Here is a 9,627-nt window from a genome sequence, read left to right on the forward strand (position 1 = left end):
ATTATTGCTAAAAGTCAAGAATAGTCTTCCTCCAGTCCAGTATAATGACTTTATCTCCAAGAAATTCCAACATCCATTATTAGAATAATAATCCATAATTAATACAGAGTAGTACTCCATGGTTATATACAGCTTTATTTCCAACGGATGCAGGTTCCATAGCTTTCTGCCTGTAACTTTTTGTAGCAGAATTCTGCAGTTCTTTTGTTTCACTTTTGTTGCACTATGCAGGCACGTCCAACAGGTAGATCATGATCTACCGGTAGATCACTGGACGTCTGTGGTAGATCACTGGTAGATCACTGGCTCCCCCCAAAAGAAGCTCAACAACTTTGGCTTCCCTAAAAAACCCCTCAAGATTTTTGACCTGAACCCCCAAAAAGGGGGTAGATCACTGGCAGTTTTTAACTCTGTGAGTAAATTGCAGTGTCTTGGAAGTTGACCACCCCTTCACTATAGCATAAGAGTGCCCCTCCAGATGGCAATAATGCAGTAACTCTGGGGAAGTGTCACAGAACAACAAATAAAGTGGAATGATGCGTGGACAGTCTGGTATAAAACCACTACTATTGCACTGTTATTGTGTCACTGACAGGCTGAAGAACATGCCTATGAGAAAATACCAGCTAGGGTGTGGGTGGGTGCGTGCGTGCGCATGCCGATAATCTAACCTCTGTGTAAGCTTTGTGCAAGCAAGTCTGAATAAATGAATAGCTCATTGGCATGAGCCCTAATTTGTTTTTACATTTAGAGAGTGAGGTTGATAAATAAAGGCAGTGGTGGAACGCAAGTCTCCAAGCTTTACATCAATCTGCGTTTCTCCTGCACAGCCCTGGTTCTCAGATGTGGACCTCACAAATCCTGTTGTGTAACACCAAGAATTTGCACTACGTGGTTGCAGTAGGATTTTGTGGATAGGCACTTAGCCATAATCTGATGGGAGGTTGGTATACATCATTTATGTAGGGTTTACGCCTTATCCTTTTCTTCTCCCAAAAATTTTCCACAAGGCAGTGGAGGTTTAGGAACAGTGTTTTCCTTTTCCTAGATGAACTACCTACCCAGGTTGACAAGCCCTATCTGCCTCTCACTTCCCTCTACAGCATGTGCAGAAACTGCCTTCTTGACCAATGGACGCACTATTGGTCTCATTCGCTCAATCCACCAGAGCCTGTCTTCGCATACAGGTGAAGTTTGCAGGTAATGCTCTGCGAACTAGTATCTTGTTGGGGTAATCAAAGTGAAGGAACTGAGCGAGCCACCTACTAGTATACTTCTCACAGTTGGAGCTGTTTCCTGTTATAGTCATCCACAGGCCATTCCTCACCCCGCCTCTTAGGTAATGTAACAAAGGGTTTGATGTGCTCTGTGGAGGGAAGTTTTGCAAAGGCCAGTTCCTCCTAGAAAACCCGAACTTTCAGCACCACATGCTGGTGTCCTCAAGACGATTCCCTAAAGCAGGCAGGTAAGTGGATGACTCTGTCTAACTTTGCATAGGACTGAGGATATGAGAATGATGATAAGGACAATACATTAATATATTGGGAACAATGCATTGATAGGCAAAACTTGGTATTCCAGGGTGCTAAAGTTCTACATAAATGTCTAACAAGCTAGATGATAAAAGTTAAGTTGCTGTAGCATTTTGACGGTGAGATCCTCACTGTTCATCATGATGATTGTATCTGTCTTGTATTGCGATGTCAGTCGGCAGACTCAAATCTTACTAAATATTATTTGGAACAGCATATTAAATTATACCAGTCTAAAACCCATTTTTCATGTGATATTACAGCACTGATCATATATCTGAAGAAGTGTGCATGCACACGAAAGCTCATACCAAGAACTGACTTAGTTGGTCTTTAAGGTGCTACTGGAAGGAATTTTTTTGTTTAGCACTGATCATATTTTTCTTGCAATTGAGCATACAGTATTTCCAATTTTAAAGAATAATCGGAAACAAAATACACAGAGATGTCTAATACTGTGTGCTACTGTGTGTTTAAATATTAATGTTGTGTTATAATTGTTGTAGCCCATCCTGGGACTTCGGGATGAAAGGCAGGGGAAATAATAATAATAATAATAATAATAATAATAATAATAATAATAATAGATAATTTTGAATACAAAGTGATGCATCTGATACTGAATTGCAGTTGTTTCTGATGTGGGGTAGATGGTTATAAGCAGATCACATATTTGGAACTAATACAGAATGATTTCTGAGGTGCAACAGCTATCTAGAGAAGGATTCTGCAAGTGATGATGAGCTATAGACAGCATCATCATTACCAACAATTGCAACAACTATTTACTACAGCTGTTGCTGCTACCCCTCATAAGCCAAAAAGACAGGTTCCTGGCCTCAGAGAGCTTACAGCATAAATTTTGACTGGGAAAAACAGAGAAAGGTGAAGGGGAAAAGATGCTGCTCTTATATTCTTAAAGGAAGCAGCTAATAGTACACTCATCACACTCACACTCACACACCCCGAAAGTAAAGCTGCCTCCACAGGAGAGACCTGTTTATACAGGAAATCGTTGTCATGTATTCAATAGCAGCTGCACCTGTGCATGAGTCTCCTCATGCATTTTCTAGGACTTCGTGATTACACAGACTGGCATTGCAATGTACCACACATTTCCCCCTGACTCTTTGCAGCATGCATCAGGGATACAAACCAAACTGCCATGTACTGCCTGGCTATGTAGCAATTATGGGGTATTCTATTGGACCAGTGAGCAAAAGGGAGTTTACAGTGTCAGCCCAGAGAAGCATTTAATTGCAACAGGAGACTATCTCAGTGGCAGCTTCTGAGCCAAATCATTTCTGTTCACTCCCATGTTACAGCAGCATTTTAGAAACAGAATGTCCAAATCTACATTGAACTCGTCACCAGGCTAATTTTACAAATCATATGAAAGATAGGAATATCAGGAAATGTCACTATAGGTTGATTTTTTTTTTTTGCACATAAATGAGTCAATCTGGATTTTGAATATATACTGAAAGGAGTAATCTCTCCAGTGTTGGTTGTTTCCTAGCCTTAAAGCAGGGAACAAAGGTCCATGTAGGAAAAACTTTATGCATTGGGTATTAACGCAGACCTCAGGAATGAGACTTGCATGGCAGACCTGCTAAAGCAAACATGCTGTGCATCTTGAGAAAGAGGTGTGCTCACATTTCCTATTGCAAGAACAGCAAAAGCAACCAAGTTATTGGCACAGATTTCCCCACATTGCCGCAAAGGTGAAACTTCACACATGTAGTTTTGCTACACAGACATATCCTCTCCACAGGAAGAGAGCAAAATAGCACGTGTGTATGTTCAGCAGTGGTTATGACAGATGTTTCGAAGTTATCACATAAAAATAAACACTTGATCCATTTTCACATATGATGGTGTGTAGTAATATGCCAGATGTAGGCAATGTGGTGCTCTCCAGATAATGCTGAACTACAACGCCTATCATCCCTGACCATTGGGAAATGAGGAATGGAGCAAATGGGAGATGAAATCCAAGATAAAAGGAGAGCACCATGCTGCCTACCTCTGGTGTACACAGATATCAAATTCTTCACCACATGTACTTTAGCCTCATAAAAGGAAAACATTGTGCATTAGTTGCTCCAGTGCTATTTTTCTAGAAAAAAATGTTCTGGAACTCACCATGAGTGCCTCCCTTCTTCTCTTATAATGGTGCCCACCTTAAAGGTGCTGGAACTGAGCTCCGGTGAGTTCTAGCTGAAAAAAGCCCTGGTTGGTCCTCAGAATAGACAATAAACCCCTCCAGACAGTTGCTATTTTAGGGAGAGACTCAATCACGTACAGTGGTACCTCGGGTTACAGATGCTTCAGGTTACAAATGCTTCAGGTTACAGACTCCGCTAACCCAGAAATAGTAGCTCGGGTTAAGAACTTTGCTTCAGGATGAGAACAGAAATCATGTGGCGGCAGCGGGAGTCTCCATTAGCTAAAGTGGTACCTCAGATTAAGAACAGTTTCAGGTTAAGAATGGACCTCCAGAACGAATTAAGTTCTTAACCCGAGGTTCCACTGTACTGGCAAATTCATGTTGCACAATTTTTGACTTTTTGTTACAGTATAAGGAAAATGACAGGGGAAAGCACCATAAAGCTTTGGAGCAATGAAGCTTTGCGTGCTCAGTAAACAGGTCATCTGGAAGCACCCAATATTTTCCGAATAATCCCCTTATTGCAGAAATTCCCATATGTTATTTTATTTTTTGGCTGCTTTAGTACCTGTGTGAGCCCTTGTTGTGTGCAGGAATCACAGATATCCATGATCGATTACACATTTTAAAAAATAAGCACAATAAACACTAACAGAAATGAAAGGAAGGGGTATAAATAAAACTAGAGAAAACTTAAAAGAGTTTTGAAAAGGAGGCACAACCCTCTTGGGAACAAGGTAAAGGTAAAGGGACCCCTGACCATTAGGTCCAGCCATGGCCGACTCTGGGGTTGTGGCGCTCATTTCCCTTTATTGGCAGAGGGAGCCGGCGTACAGCTTCCGGGTCATGTGGCCAGAGCAGTGCACAGAAACGCCATTTACCTTCCCGCCAGAGTGGTACCTATTTATCTACTTGCACTTTGATGTGCTTTTGAACTGCTAGGTTGGCAGGAGCAGGGAGCTCATCCCATCACGGGGATTCGAACTGCCGACCTTCTGATCGGCAAGTCCTAGGCTCTGTGGTTTAACCCACAGCGCCACCTGGGTCCCTTCTTGGGAACAAAATATGCTTTTAATAATTAAATTATGTCCCTGTTGCTGCAATCTATGGCGTCTGTGGAATGATAGAAAACCCAGTCTTTGTTTTCATTAGGAAAAGTAGGAGAAATGGCCACACATTCAACCTGCATAGTTGGAATCTGTCTGGAATTGACCTATCATATCTATGTTGTCAGAAAGCTCTTGTGTGGAAAGAAGCCTGGTTGGTTTTATCAAATCAATGCAATTTTGTGTGTGTGTGTGGAAAAGCCAGCCACTTACAGTGGTGCCCCGCAAGACGAATGCCTCGCAAAACGAAAAACCCGCTAGACGAAAGGGTTTTCCGTTTTTCGAGGCGCTTCGCAAGACGAATTTCCCTATGGGCTTGCTTCGCAAGACGAAAACGTCTTGCGAGCCTTGCGCCTTTTTTCGCTCCCCCCCTTTTCTAAGTCGCTAAGCCGTTTAGCCGCTAAGCCGCTAATAGCCGCTAAGCCGCTAATAGTGCTAATCCGCTAAGCCGCTAATAGGGATGCTTCGCAAGACGAAAAAACCGCAAGACGAAGAGACTTGCGGAACGGATTATTTTCGTCTTGCAAGGCACCACTGTATATGTTTTCACACACCAGTGATGGGGAACCTCCTCCTGCAAGAGTCAGCTGGTTCCCCCAAGAGCTCAGGACCAAAAATGGAGCATCCTGATTTTGAATAGTGAGATATTGGAGGGTATGGATAGAAAAAAGTAGATCTTTTTCCTCAGTTATCTCTCCCTGAATCAGCCTGAAGACAATTCCACTCCTGTCCCAAAGCAAACTCTTGTCACTTGTGGCAGAGTTTCTGCACGCAGTATAATCTGGATTTCAAAGGCTACTCCGTTTAGCAACAGGTTTTGAATGGTAGCAGGAAATGGAATTGTTAGATGAGTGCCGGGTTCCTTTTAGCTCTATTGTTTGGTTCTTGTGTAACATTGACTGATATGCAGGATTTAAGATGCAGCAGTTTTAACTTTGTTAAAATGTTCAAGCATTTTGAGAATGGTTCAACTTAGGTTGGGCCCATATATAACAAATATGTATCCCACTGATCTTAATGAACTCGTTCATATGTCTGTTTTGGTTTCATACTCTACACAGGCCCAGAACAAGACCTCAATAATGTCAAATTCAGTTGTGCTTTCTGATCTGGATTTTCTGGACTATTATCTAGATGGCAATTACAGTGACGTCTACGGCACCTTTGACCCTAACAGTATAGCAGCAGCAGCCTCACCTTGCAGAATTAATGTTACACCAGATGTTTTCAAGTACCTAGTGGCATTCATCTACGGTCTCACATGCCTTCTGAGCCTGGTGGGAAACTCCTTGGTGGTTCTGGTGATTGCCTACAACAAAGGAAACCGTTCTGCCACAGATGTGTATCTTCTGAACCTCGCCATTGCTGATCTCCTCTTTGCACTTAGTTTGCCATTCTGGGCTGTAGAAAGAGCGCATGAATGGATCTTTGGCACTCCCATGTGCAAAATCCTGTCACTCCTGAAGGAAGTCAACTTCTACAGCGGCATCCTCCTGCTGGCCTGTATCAGCATGGATCGCTACCTGGCAATCGTTTATGCTACCCGGGCAGTCACTCAGAAGAGGAGCTGGGTCAAATTTGTCTGCGTTGGCATCTGGCTGTTCTCCTTCCTCTTCTCCCTTCCTGGGATTATCTTCCGTGTGGCTTACCTACCACCTGATTTCTACAAGTGTGTTTGCTATGAAAATATTGAAGGGAATCAGACATCTGAGATTAGGGTGAAACTGAGAATCCTGCCACAAACGTTTGGCTTCTTTCTTCCCTTGATCATCATGCTCTTCTGCTATGGTGTGACGGTACACAGACTCTACCAGACTAATAACAGTCAAAGAAAGAAGGCCATGAAGGTCATCTTGGCTGTGGTGCTGGTCTTCCTGGTCTGTTGGCTGCCCTACAATATCTCTCTGCTTCTTGATACGTTAATGAGGTCTGGAGCTATTGGTGAAACCTGTGACCTTCGCAACAGCATTGATGCAGCCCTTTCGGGTACTGAAATCCTGGGATTTGCTCACAGCTGCATAAACCCCATCATATATGCCTTCATAGGGCAGAAGTTCCGGAACAACTTCCTCAAGATCCTGGTCACAAGAGGCATCATCAGCAAAGACGCCTTGACTCGGTTTAGAAGGGGTTCCTCCTTCTCATCGACCTCTGGCATCACATCTACAACTCTGTAATAGCCATGCTTATAAGGAGGCTTCAAGAGTCAGACTCACTAAAGTGATACCATTGAGATGCTTAAAAAAACACCTGTATACCTTTGGGTATAGGGCAGTGTAGAAATAATAAAATAAATAAAATAAAAATAATCTGCCAGTATTAGCTTAGATTCAGCAATGATTATTGATGACACAAAACATCCCCACATGCTTGTCAGAAAAGCAAATATGTCTATTTTCCTTCCAGAAAGTTTTTGTGATTCAAATAATCTGAATATTTGCACATCAGATATTGTACACCCAGAAACATGTATAATGTTCTCAAATGGAATTCTGTGCATTAAAACCAAGATGGCTACCAGGTTATGTCCAGTGCAGATAATATACAGTTCTTTGATAAATGATAGCCAAACAATATCCTGTATTTCCATAGCCAATCTGTCTAAAGTAGAATCCTGTGACAAAATTATGGGTGGATTTATATGCTTAACAAAAAATAAGATATATGGAGAGAAAACAAACTTAATTCTAACTATCTCAAATGCATTTTTAATTATTCTTTTATGGATCTTTCTTTTGTTTACTTTAAAATGAATTTGTTAATACATCTTGATAGAAATATGATTTTGCTGTAAATTCGCCTGCAGAGCTATGATTAGGTCAATGCAATGGAGAGAGGGTGGTAATAAGGAATAATGCACACAATGGCCTTTAAGGAAGAGGCCCGTCTCCATACCTTTTACCTGAGGTCTCATATTTCCCTAATAGTTAGGGTATTTTCCCATTACTGCTTAATCCAAATCCAGTGTTTCTACTGCTAGTTTTTGAAGCTGCATTCACACATTATTTACAATTAATATTAATCCTGTAGTTCCTTGACATACTGCTGTTTGCTGCAGTCCTCTCAAAACATTTGCTGTGTTTTAAGCTGCTAATGCGAACATACCATGAATTAAGGAACAGGATGCATTGATCTGATTGCCATAATTCACTTGTGTCAAGCTAGGTAGGTTCATTGTGCACATCTAGAGCCAGTGTCTGGGGCTGGGCAGAGGAGGAGGAGTGGTGGAGACTCCCTCCCCATCTTGTCCCTTCCAGGGAGGAGGAAGACTGTATAGATTCACAACAGTGGTTTGTGGGAGGTCAGAGGCAGATGAGGAGGAAAAGTTGAGAAATAATGGGAGAGGAGGAGCAGGCAGAGCTGGAGCAGCAGCTGGCTGACACATTGTCACTAGAAAGCATTCCAGACCCACCATCTCCCAGAACCTGGCGAGCCTTAAAAGTAGGCGAGCAAAGAGCTCAAAGACAGAGGGCACTTAGTGGCACCCGTAGAGGAGATGATGATGATGATGATGATGAATGAAGATTCACTCGGGACAATGCCATTATCCAAGAGGCTGGATTCTGTAGCCTCTCTCTGTAAAGTTTGAAATAAAAAAGTACTGTAAGAAACCTTTCCTTGTCTTTATAGTTTCTTGGGCAACCAGCCGAGAGTTGCTGACAGCCAGAAATAGAGAACTGATGACCTAGTGTGAGCTTCAAACTGTCTACATGGCTGTTGATGCATGATATCTCAGGGATAAAGTATCGGCCCTCTGCCTCTGCCTATACTGCCAGTGTTGTAGCTAGCTGTATGAAATAAGAAGGTCTGGCTGATGTTATGTAGATATGTATTCCTACAAATTCTAAACAGGTGACATGTTACCTTCCCTTATTATATAAGATGTTGGCCCAATAAAGAATCCTGGTTTAACTATTCAATCTCTCTTATATTTTCTACATGTACAGCACCTGATGAAGTTGTTATTAAAACACTAACAACAAAAGACTTCTACACTGATACCTTAAGTTGCATGTCTTATAATTGGTCACTCATTTAGAAGTGCCTGCTGTAGAAGAATGCTTGATACCTATGCCCATTTTTTGGCATAGGTTTGGTTGTCTCTCAAGATTTCATCACTAAATTGAGTACAAGGGTTCCTGAGGCAGGGGCAGCAGACTTCATCACCATTTGAATACTGAGGTGACTTCACCTATTTTTTGATGTGATGGTTCCAAACTCGCAGATTACACTATCCATTTAAAAATCGCAATATTTTTTGTTTCTAAAAATTTCCAAGTAGCATCAGGCACTTCCCAATAGGTGTGTGTGTGTTCTTTTGTGTGTGTTTATGTGTGTACATCTGTGCATGTATATGTGTTTGTGTGTATACACAAAAACACATCAACTGAAGCTTCCAGGCACATGAACATCCAATGGATAATATGCATTTGTGCATGTAACATATGAAAATCTGTGTATGGGTTTCCCACTATTTTGTCCATGGAATTGCTTTTCATACAAGTAACACATAATATGGGAAGAAGTCCTGAATCATTTATAGCACAACCCAATACATTCCTCTCAGAAGAAAGCCCCATTGAACTTAGTGGGACATCACCATGATGGAACAGTGTAGAAGGAGTGTTTAGGAAACCTCATGTGCTTCTATAGGAAAGTGCTTGCTATGGAGTCTTCACGAGCTGTGCACACTGAGGTTAAATGTTAACATATTTCTCCGTACTGCATTAGAAAGAAGAAGGCGTGATGAGCAGATTAGATGTCAGTCAGTCTTTTGATGGAGATATTTTAGATGTGGGCAATGTGTCTACAGACCTCT

At 41.8% G+C, this 9,627-nt stretch overlaps 1 pseudogene across 1 annotated transcript; it reads left to right on the forward strand.

The window, feature by feature from the left end:
• Positions 1–1,399: 1,399 nt before the first annotated feature.
• Positions 1,400–8,110, forward strand: LOC310849055 (C-X-C chemokine receptor type 1 pseudogene; annotated as a pseudogene). Its single transcript, XR_014568735.1, has 2 exons — positions 1,400–1,465; positions 5,870–8,110. The product of XR_014568735.1 is annotated as a C-X-C chemokine receptor type 1 pseudogene (transcript).
• The last annotated feature ends 1,517 nt before the right edge of the window (positions 8,111–9,627 follow it).

This window comes from Podarcis gaigeae (genome assembly GCF_964106915.1).
Source record: "Podarcis gaigeae genome assembly, chromosome: 1".
Lineage (NCBI taxonomy): Eukaryota > Metazoa > Chordata > Lepidosauria > Squamata > Lacertidae > Podarcis > Podarcis gaigeae.